This window comes from Myotis lucifugus, unplaced genomic scaffold (assembly GCF_000147115.1).
Source record: "Myotis lucifugus unplaced genomic scaffold, Myoluc2.0 scaffold_148, whole genome shotgun sequence".
In the NCBI taxonomy this organism is placed as follows: domain Eukaryota; kingdom Metazoa; phylum Chordata; class Mammalia; order Chiroptera; family Vespertilionidae; genus Myotis; species Myotis lucifugus.
In genome coordinates this window covers 3,111,259-3,123,069 of record NW_005871196.1, presented here as the reverse complement: position 1 = coordinate 3,123,069, position 11,811 = coordinate 3,111,259, and the positions used below count along the sequence as shown (strand labels likewise).

General features: G+C 39.0%; 1 pseudogene; it reads left to right on the top strand.

Annotated features, from left to right (window-relative positions):
* The window catches only part of LOC102438836, a 12,052-nt pseudogene extending 1,519 nt beyond the window's left edge, over window positions 1-10,533 (top strand).
* Window positions 10,534-11,811: the final 1,278 nt, after the last annotated feature.

Genomic DNA, 11,811 nt, shown 5'->3' with positions numbered 1-11,811 from the left:
AAACCCAAACTTTCCGGCCCCACCCCCACGCTTTGCCCCCCCACCCAATGAAGTTCCAACCTCACCCTCCCTCCAAGGCCTGGGGCCTTGCCTCTAGCTAGCCTACCCACCTTCCATCTGTCCCCCCCTGGGAGGAACAGCCACCCCGTGCCCCCCACCCATCCCCTCCCACTTGGCATTCCTCCAGTCAGGGGGCCTGGGGGAGCACAGCCTGGATGAAGATAACCCTGATGCCTTCCCACCTCCCCCCTTTGTTTTTTTAACAAGTTTTTCTAGTTAACTTGAAGGGGTATTGAAGTGAGGAAGCAGCAGGGTACCTTCTATAATGCTAGCCAGCGATTCTCAACCTGTGGGTCGCGACCCCTGAAAATACATCCTGCATATCAGATACTTACATTACGATTCATAACAGTAACAAAATTACAGTTATGAAGTAGAAACGAGAATAATTTTATGGTTGGGGGTCACCACAACATGAGGAACTGTATTAAAGGGTCGCGGCATTAGGAAGGTTGAGAAGTTTTTGCAGTATGGGAAGACATGGACCAGCCCGGGAGCTGAATCAGATGGTCCTCCACGCCGAGAGTGGGGACAGCCTCGGCAGTGCCCGGCCGCCCGGCTGTGCTGGTGTCAGCTGAAGGCCAGTCCTGCACTGGGTGACTATACTAGTGATAATGTTAACCAGCCATCTTGGCTCAATAAATAGCTTCCGTAAGAGGGGAATTTCCTTCTAGAAATCAGTGCCTATTTTTCCTGGATATGCAGTTTTAAACAGTCCGGTTCCATCTGAAGTCAAGCTGTCCTCACTTCCATTCTGTGTTCTCTTCCATGACACCCAGTGCGTCAGAAGAACCTTTTTGATTTAGAGATATTTACATCGTTGTATTAAAGTTATTTTGAAGGGGTTGTCTGGTTGGATGGCTTTTTTCTTTTTCCTCTGGGAAGAAGGGGAGGAATGTACTTGGGAAGTAATGTATGTTTACATCGATCTGCAAATTCCTGTACATAGAGATATATTTTTTAAGTGTAAATGTAGCAACATACTGTGAATTCCATCTTGGTTACACAGGAGACTCCTTCAGTCAGTTATCCAAATAAAAGCAGTTTTGAAAAAAAATTGATTGAGGTGACATTGGTCAATATGAACATACCGGTTTCAGGAGTGGGTTTTTATCTTACAAGATCTGTATATTGCAGTGTGCCCACCACCCAAAGTCAAATATTCTCCTGTCACCTTCTTCCCCACCCCCTTCCCTCTGGCAATCACCACACTGTTGTTTGTGTTCACGAGTTTCAATTTTCTATCCCACATATAAGTGAAGTCATATAGTTCTTAGCTTTTTCTGACTGACATTTCACTTAGCATAATGTTTTCAAGATCCATCCATGTTGTTGCAAATGGCGCTATTTCATCCTTTCTTATGGCTGAGTAGTATTCCAATGTGTATATGTACCACATCTTTATCTAGTCCTCTATAGCGTGATACTTTGGTTGTTTCCATGTCTGGCCATTGTGAATAATGCTGCAATGAACACAAGGGTGCATATATCTTTGTGAATACATGATTTTGAGTTTTTTGGGTATGTACCCAAGAGAGGGATTGCTGGGTCATATGGTAGCTCTATTCTTAATTTTTTAAGGAATCTCCAGATTGCTTTCCATAGTGGTTGTACCAGTCTACATTCCCACCAGCGGTGAATGAGTGTTCCCTTTTCCCCATGACTTCTCTGACACTTGTTATTGCTTATATTGTTGATAATGGCCACACTGACAGATGTGAAGTGGTATCTCATTGTAGTTTTGATTTGCATTTCCCTAATTGTCAGTGAAATTGAATACCTTTTCATGTATCTATTGGTTGTTCATATTAGTCAGACTATTTACCCTCTTTTGTCAGTAGGTTTCTTTCCATTTTTTAAATTTCATCTAATAGATGTTACCTTTTATCAAGTTTGGTTTTTGCATCCCTCAAAATAAATTTATGTGTCTGTTAATGTAATCATATATGTCAACTAATTTCTCAATCTTGAATCCTTGACTTCTTACTTTAAGCCTTTTTTTGAATTTATTTAGAGAAGACTATTTTAGTATACCCAGAATTTAAGTTAATGTTTTATTCAATATTTTGTGTTTATATTCATAAATGAGATTGCATGTAGTTTTGTATTTTTAAATAATTTGTCTTTTATTATACTCTCAAGAAGTTTAAATGCATAAGAATTGTCTATTCCATGATGGTTTGAAAAATGTTGTTTATGAAACTAGACTTTATGCTTTTGTAGGGAGTTATTCTTTGTTTAATTTTATTTTTCAATTACAGTTTATATTCCATATTATTTTGTATTAGTTTCAGGTATATAGTGGTTAGATAATTATATACTTTACAAAGTTGTCCTGTCAATATTTCAAGTACCCACCTGACACCATACATAGTTCTTCCAATATTATTGACTATATTGTCTACACTTTATATTTCCATTTACATCTCAACAGCATGGATGGACCTAAAGGGTATTATGCTAAGTGAAATAAATAAGACAGAGAAAGACAAATAACATATGATTTTACTTATGTGTGGAATCTATAGAACACTTTAAAAATATATTTTTTATTTATTTCAGAGAGGAAGGGAGAGGGAGAGAGAGATAGAAACATCAATGATGAGAGAGAATCATTGATCAGCTGCCTCCTGCATGCCTCAACTCGGGATCAAGCCCACACCGGGCCATGTGCCCTGACCAGGAACTGAACTGTGACCTCCTGGTTCATAGGTCGACACTCAACCATTGAGCCAGCTGGGCTAGAACACTTTTCTATCCACTAGTCTATTGGTGGGCACATGAGCTGCTTCCATATCTTGGCTATTGTAAAATAATGCTTCAATGAACATAGGTGTGCATATATTCTTTCAAATTAGTGTTTTGGGTTTCTTTGGATATATACCCAGAAGTGAAATCACTGGATCATAAGGTAGTTCCATTTTTAACTTTTTGAGGACCTTCAATACTGTTTTCCACAGTGGCTGCACCAAACTGCATTCCCACCAACAGTACACAAGTGTTCCTCTTTCTTCACATCCTCACCAATACTTGTTGCTTGTTGATTTATGGACGATAACCACTCCGACAGGTGTGAGGTGATTTTAATTTGCATTTCTCTGATGAGTAGTGATGTTGAGCATCTTTTCATATGTCTATTGGTTATCTGTCTGTCCTCTTTGGAGAAGTGTTGATTCAGGTTCTTTGTCCACTTTTTAATTGGATTTTTTTGTGTGTTGAGTTGTATGAGTTCTTTATAAATTTTGATATTAATGCCTTATTGGATGTATCATTGGCAAATTTCTTCTAGGGAGTTATTTTTTGAGACACTCTTAGAAATTTTTCTCTGATGAATGTCTATTCAGTTTTTTTTAAAAAGAGAATTCTTTAAATGTTTATTGTTGAGTGTATTTCAGATGTCCCCCCCCCATTATGCCCCTCCACCCAGTTCCCATCCCACTCCAGGCCTCCACTACCCTACTATCTGTATCCATAGATAAGATCTTTGGTTAATTTCTTCCTGCCCCCCCCCTCCCCACTTCCCTCTGAGATTCTTTAGTCTATTCCATGCTTCTGATTCTATTTTATTCACCAGTTTATTTTGTTCATTAGATTTCTTGTTCATTTATTTTGATTTTTAGATTCAATTGTTGATAGATTTGTATTTGTTGCCATTTTATTATTCATATTTTTAATCCCTCCTTCTCCTCCTTCTTCCTCTTCCTCTCTTTAAGGAATACCCTTCAACATTTCATGTAATACTGATTTGGTGGTGATGAACTCCTTTAGCTTTTTCTTGTTTGTGAAGCTTTTTAGCTGACCCTCAATTCTAAATGAGAGCTTTGCTAGGTAGAGTAATCTTGGCTATAGGTTCTTGCTATTCATCACTTTGAATATTTCTTGACACTCTCTTCTGGCCTGAAAAGTTTCTGTTGAAAAATCAGCTGACAGTTGTATGGGCACTCCCTTGCAGGTAACTAAGTGCTTTTCTCTTGCTGCTTTTAAGATTCTATCTTTGTCTTAACTGGCATTTTAACTATAATGTGTCTTGGTGTGGGCCTCTTTGGGTTCCTCTTGTTTGGGACTCTCTGTACTTCCTCCTGGACTTTAAGTCTATTTCTTTCACCAGGTAGGGGAAGTTTTCTGTCATGATTTCTTCAAATAGGTTTTCAATATCTTGCTTTCTCTCTTCTTCTAGCACCCCTATAATGCGAATGTTGGTGGGCTTGAAGTTGTCCCAGAGGCTCCTTATACTATCTTTATACTTTTGGATTCTTTTTTCTTGTTGCTCTTCTGGTTGGGTGTTTTTTGCTTCCTCATATTCCAAATCATTTATTTGATTCTCGGAATCCTCTCCTCTACTGTTGAATTCCTGTAAATTATTCTTTATTTCAGTTAGTGTATGCCTGATTTCTGACTGGTTCTTTTTCACGTCTTTGACATTCTTGCTAAGATCCTTGTAAGTCTCATGAAGATCCTTGAGTAACCTTATAACCATGGTTTTGAAATCTGTATCCAGTATTTGCTTGCTTTCATTTCTTTCATTTGCGACGTTTCTTTATCTCCACATTTTGACCACTTCCCTGTGTTTGTTTCTATGTATTAGGTAGAGTTGCTATGTCTTCTGGAATTGGTAGAGTGGCCTTGTGTAGTAGGTGTCCTGTAGGGCCCAGTGGCTCAGTCTTCTCACCCACCTGAGCTGGGCACTCTGGGTGCACCCCTGTGTGGGCTGTGTGCAGAGTCTTGTAGTTGATTCTTGATTGGTATTGGTGTCACTGGGAGGAGTTGACCTCCAGACCAATTGGCTGTGAGGACCAGCTGCAATTGCAGTGGGAGAGCTGCTGTGCAGGAAACACCCCTATGGAGCAGGCCTTGCTTCAGTGGGCTTTGGTGCTCACTGAGCCTCTTCAGTGTGTCTCTTGTGGATGTGTAGCATTGTAATCTGCTATGATCTAAAGCTGTCCACCCAGTGCACTGGCTCTAGGGCCTCCAGAGAGGTGGAATGTCAGCCACTGCTTGGGGCCACCCAGTGGCAGCTACAGAGGGATCTACAGACAGCTGCTATTTGCTATTTGTATTGGGATTAGAGGTGTCCAGAAGAGTCCCAGCTGTGAAGTAAGGCAGGTTGATGCGAGTGCCAGGTCTTGGGCCTTTTATTGATAGGTTTGGGGCATGCTGACACTAGCTGAAGCTTGTTTGAGTGATTTTAGCAAAGTCTGAAGCCTGAGCCAGGACAGGCCATTCATGTGGAAAAGCTGCTGCAAACAGCTTGGTTGGGGCTGCAAATTGTGTGTGTGTGTGTGTGTGTGTGTGTGTGTGTGTGTGGAGGGGGTGTCTCGGGGAATCCCAAGGATGGAGAAAATAGTGTGCTCCAGGCTGATAGAAACTCAGATATGGCAGCCAACTCAGTCCTGCAACAGGGGCGGTCCCAGTACAAGAGCAATGACTTCTGGGAGCACCCCTGTCTGGGAGAATGCCATCCCTGAGTTCCTGCCCCAATGCCAGACAATCCAGTTCCTCCCTATATGTTTCTGGATCCTCCAAAGCCACCTGGTTCCGGGGGGGGGGGTGTCTGAGTAAGTTTGTGTGATGGCCCTTTAAATAGAACACCTGGGTCTCCAGCAGTGTCTGTATCACTCAGCCACAATCCCCATTGGTTTTTACAGTCCATAGAAAAGGACTTCTTTTCCCAGCTCTGGAATCCTGGGCTGGGTCTGGTGTGGGGCAGGGACCTCCTGCTCCTCACGGGTGGCCTCTGCAGTAGAGATATCCCTTCCGATTAATAAAAGTGCCATACATGGGTGTTGGACCAGCCTGTCCACCCCTCCGCCACTCCTACCAGTCTCAATATGCTTTCTTCTTTACTTATCTAGTTTTAAGACTGCCATTTAGCTAGCTTTCAGGCAGTTCTGAATGATGGTTGTTCTGTATTTTAGTTGTAATTTTGATGTGGTTGTAGGAGGCTGTGAGTACAGGCGGTTACTTACACCGCCATCTTGGTTTCTAGAGAATTCTATTCAGGGTTTTGAAAACATGAATTTGTATTTAATTTTGGGCATTTAAATTTTCTGAGAATATTTATATTTCAATGTAATTTTCAAATATTTAAATATCGAGTTGTATGTGGAATTATTTCATAGTTGGGAAAATCTCCTCTGATCTATTTTATATCCCTACTCATTCTTTTGCTATGTTTTCTGTCTCTGTTTTTGATTTGATTTCTCAAGAATCAGTTTAATTTTAAATCCATTTTACTATTGTTTCCTTTTAGAGTCATTATCATAAGTCTTTCTGCTTAACTGGGTTCTTATTTTATTTATCTTGGTAATTTAAATTGAATGCCCAGTTCACTTACATTCATTAGTTTATGTTCAATAAGAAAATCATGAAAAGCTATACAGTTTCTTCTAATATTACTTATTTATAGAATTTAATTTTTATAGATAATGTTCTCATTGTGATTGGTTTCTTTTTCAAAATACATGACAAAAGTGAATTCTTTGTAGAAAAATGGTAAAAGTAAAAAATAAATGAATCACTGGTAGTTCCACCAGATATAACATGTTTAATTTTGACAACAAAATTTGTTAAAATGCTGAATGTCAAAAACCCATAATGAACAGGGTTAAGAGGGTAACTGGGAGAAAATGTCTGCCACAAGTATAGGAAGTTTAAAAGCATCTCCTGTAAAACTCTAGGAAAAAGTGGGAGAATAGGCAAAGTGTCTGATCAGGCACTTCAGAAAAGAAAAAGGTGTGTTGGCTTTTAAGACATTTAAGAAAATCAATTTTATCTAGTAAACAAAGAAGTGCAAATTAAAGTCACAGTGAAATATCTTATTTGCTCATAAATTATCAGATTTTTTTCTATTAATTATAATCTCCAAAGTTGGCAATGTGGTAGGGAAATTGACTCTCTCATCATCTTTTGGTAAAAACTAAAAATAAGTTTTAAAAACTTTAAAAATGGACAGATACTAAGAAAATGACAACCCATGTGCCAAAGATTTAGCTAAAAAATGTCTACTACAGTTAAAAATGTTAAACAACCTGAATGCTAAGCAATTGAGGATTGACTAATTTAACTATTATAAAGTAAATTAATTGAATAATTTGCTCTATAATCTATATATATATATATATATATATATATATATATATATATATATGGCTAATATGCAAAGTGTCCTTCGGGAATTCAATCGGGAGACCGAGAGTTCGATCGCTCGCTATGACGTGCGCTGACCACCATGGGGTGGAGCGGAACAAAGGAAGACCCCGGCCAGCAGCCGGAAGGCCCCGATGGCCCTGATCACTGGTCAGGCCTAGAAACCCTACCTGTGCACGAATTTCGTGCACCGGGCCTCTAGTAGCTAAATAATCATGAAAAGGGAAAGATTGCTGATGTATATTGATATGTAAAAGTCAGTGTTCAGACATATTTATTACATGTTATCATTTTGGAAATATAAAGATATATGACATTTGCATTTAAAATGGTTATAGACTCATACATTATATGTAATTTTTCTTCTTTTTCCTTCTCCTTTATTCTCTTCTCTCTTCCTCTTCCTCCTCTTCTTCTTTTGCTTATTGTAAAATTTAGGAAAAAGTAAAAATTAGGGCATATAAAAATTGACCATAATGTCTTCAGAAAAATATTTTCAAAAATACTTCAGGCTTTTTGTGGCTATTGTTATAGAAATGTTTCGGTTGTTTTTAATTTTTAAAGACTTTAAAAAAAACAAGAGTGTTAGGTGCATAGCGACATTTAGAAGGCACATTTAAATTTCCCATATTACCCTTGCCCTACACATACACAGACTCTCCCCATTAGATACCAATTGAGCCAGCATTATTTATTGAAAAGACTATCCTTTCTCCATTGGATTGCTTTAGAATGATGTCAAAAATCAGGTGAGCATATTTACATAGGTCTGGGTTTTGGAGTCTAGTCTGTCCTATTGATCTATGTGTTTATCCTTCATTAATACCACAGTGTCTTGATTACTGTAGCTGTGAAGTAAGCCTTCATATCTTGTACTTTATTCTTTGTTGTCAAGATTGTTTTAGCTATTCTGGGACCTGCACCTTTTCATATAAATTTTAGAAAAAGCTTGTCTATAGTTACAAAACACCTTGCTTGGATTTTAGAAATTGCATTAAACATATAGGCAAATGGAGGATAATTGATATCTTTTCTATGTTGAGTCTTGAACTCAATATATCTTTCTATTTTTTAGCTATTCTTTGATTTCTTTCATTAGTATTTCATCATTTTCAGCATACAGATCCTGTACATGTTTATACCTAAGTACTGCATTTTTTAAAGCAATGGCTAATGGCATTATATTTCATCTGAGGATATTTTTTCTGTTGATTTTTAGAGAGTGGTGGAAGGGAGAGAGGGAGTGGGTGAGAGAAACAGATTGATATGAGAGAGACACATTGATTGGTTGCCTCCCACATGCACTCTGACAGGGTGGGGATTGAATCTGCAACCCAGGTACATCTCCTTGACTGGAAATCGCACCCATGACCCTTTGGTGTGTGGGCTGACACTCTAACCATTAAACCACACTGGCCAGGGCTAATGGCATTATGTTTTTAATTTTGGTATCTTTATGTTCATTGTAAGTATTAGAAATAAGATTGACTTTTGTCAACTTACTTTTTATTTTGAAACCTTGCCAAACTCATTTTTTGGTTCTAGATTTTTTGTTTAGATTCCTTGGAATTTTTCATAGAGTATAGACAATCATGTCATATGCAAATAGAAACAGTTTCATTTCTTTCTTTCCAATTGTAGGACTTTATTTCTTTTTTTTCTGGCCTTATTACAGTGGCTAAATCTTCCAGTACATGTTAAATACAAGTGATGAAACATTTCCTTGTTCTTAATCTTAGCGGGAAACATTCACTCTTTCACCATTAATCATGGTGTTATCTGTAGATTTTTGTAAATTCTTTTTATCCAGTTGAGATAGTTCCACTTGCTGAGAATTTTTTTCATAAATGGATTGTCAAATGCTTTTTCTGCATCAATTTCTATGAGCATATAATTTTTTCCTTAAAAATATGAAATGGGGGATTATATTTATTGATTTTTGAAAGCTGAACCTGCCTTTCACACTTGAAATAAATACCACTAGGTCATGGCATATAATTCTTTTTATGCAGTGTTGAATTCAGTTTGCTAATATTTTGTTGAAGATTTTTTCAACTTACATTATGAGAGATATTGGTCTGTATAGTTTTTGCCTTTTGTACTGTCTTCATCTGGCTTTGGAATTGGGATAATACTGGCCTCATATAATGAGGGAAATTATTCCCTCCTCTTCTATTTTCAGACAAATGTGTAAATTGATGTGAGTTAATTCTCTCCTAGGGCTTTTTTTTTTTTTAAGTTTAACAGACATTTATTCCTTTAGTTGAACAACCTTTACACACAAAATAGTTTGAGATTTTTGAGTGGAAAGGAATTTATGTCTTAAGAGGTTTTATGAGTTTGCTACATGTTTTCTGGAAATCTTTTTGTTGTTGTTAATCCTCGCCTGAGGATATTTTTCCTTTGATTTTTAGGGAGAGTGGAAGAGAGAGGAAAAGACAGAGAGAAACATCAGCGTGAGAGAAACAAATTGATTGGTTGCCTCCTGCATGAGCCCTGACCAGGGCCCGTGCAGGGGAGGAGCCTGTGGATGAAGTATGTGCCCTTGACCGAATCAAATCCAGGACCCTTTGGTCCGCAGGCTGATGTGCTATTGATTGAGCCAAACTGGCTAGGGCTCTGGAAATCATTTAACTGAAACTTCTAAGACCCATGAAAAAGTAAGAAAAATTGTTTAAAAAAATAAACCAGCAGTAAAAGCGAGGAAATTATAAAGACAGAGCAACGGCGCAGCTGCGCGTCTCTCTCCCCTGGCTCTGCGTGGCCAGTGCAGAACTTCAGGCTGCCTTTCTGGGCGCAGCCTCCACGGCTGTGGACTTAGATCTGGATTCCTGGCTGCCAGCAGCGCTGTGGACCCCCTTCCACAGTCAAGTGTACACGTGTCCCAAGGGATGTGGACTTGGTGCAGCACAGTTTCCTTCTGACCCTCTAATCCCGGTTGTGAGCGTCTCTCTCCAGCCCAGATCCCCAATCCTCCCGTTCTCCAGGCGTCATCTGTCCTTTCCGGCCACAGATTGTCTCACCAGCGGTGTTTAATTCACCAGTTCCAGGTGGATGTTATTCGATTCAGCTGTTTCTTCTGTCTGCTTCGTGAGAAGGCGCAGGACACGTCCGCCTATTCAGCCGCCATTCTGTCTCGCCTTGGACAGACTTTTTAGGAGCCCACGGCTGGAGAGGCTGGAGTCTCGGTGTTCGTGGGTTTGCAGCGGAGGCGGCAGGTCCCTGGCCAGCGTGGCTGTAGTGTCCCGGGTGGTGTCCGAGGTCTCCCCGGTGGAGGTGAGGCTGGACTCCCAGTCACAGCCGCCCCGGGAGAGATTGCAGGAGTAGCAGAGGCTGCCCTAGGGGAACCTGGTCTGCCAGCCCTCAGCAGTCCTGCAGAATATAACTGTCCCTCACTCATAAACACACACACTTCACTTGTACACGCACTCCCCTTTCACTCCCTCCCTCACTCACACTCCCCCTCACTGCCAGCCTCTCAGCTGCCATCTTGGATTCCCCCAATAAATAATTATTTTTTTAAAAAAATATTCCTTTTGTTATTGATTTCTAGTTTCATTTCACTATAGTCAGATAACACACTTTGTGTGATTTCAATTCTTTTAAATTTGTTGAGGTTTGTCCAGGTGTAATACATCTTGGTGAATGCTCCACGTGAGCTTGAGAAGAATGTGTGTTTTGTTGTTGGGTGGAGTGTTCTGTATGTGCCAATTAGATTTTGTTGTTCAGAATTTCTATATCCTTACTGATTTTTTGTCCAATACTTCCATTAAGTCCTAAAAGGGAGTGTTGGTTTCCAACTCTAATTGAGGATTTTTCTTTTGCTTCTGAATGCTCTATCAGGTTTTGCTTCATATTTTTAGGTTCTGTATTTTTGATGTTTACTCATTTTGTATTATAATGTCTTTCTGGTGGGCTTGTTTTTTTCCTTGATTTTCTGTGGTTTATAATTGATATACTCAGGTATAGTTGTGTGTTTTTCGGAGGGAGGGGGCACATTTTATCCTGCTTTTTGTACTCTGAGCTTCCTGCATTTGGGGTTTGGTGTCTGACATTTACTTGGGGGAAATTCTCAGTCATTATTTTTCAAATATTTCTTCTGTTCCTTTTTGTCTTTCTTCTCCTTCTGGTATTTTCATTACATGTATGTTATACCTTTTGTAGTTGTCTCACAGTCCTTGGATATTTTGTTGTGTTTTTTTTTTCTATCATTTTTCTGTTTGCTTATTAGTTTTGGAGGTTTCTATTGAGATATCCTCAAGCTCAGAGATTCTTTCCTCAGCCAGGTCCAGTTGATTAATCACATCAAAGGCATTTTTTATTTTATTTCCAGTACAGTGTTTTTGATCTCTAGCATTCAGTTCTTTCTTAGAATTTTTATCTTTCTGCTTATATTGCTCAAGTGTTCTTGCATGCTGTCTACTTTATCTTTTAGAGCCCTTAGCATATTAATTAAAGTTGTTTTAAATTCCTGGGGTTATAATTCCAGCATTCCTGCCATGTCTGCTTCTGATACTTTCTCTTGTCTATTCAAATTATGTGTGGGTTTGTTTGTTTTTTTTTTTTTTTGCCTTTTAGTTATCTTTTTTTGGCTTTGTGATCTTT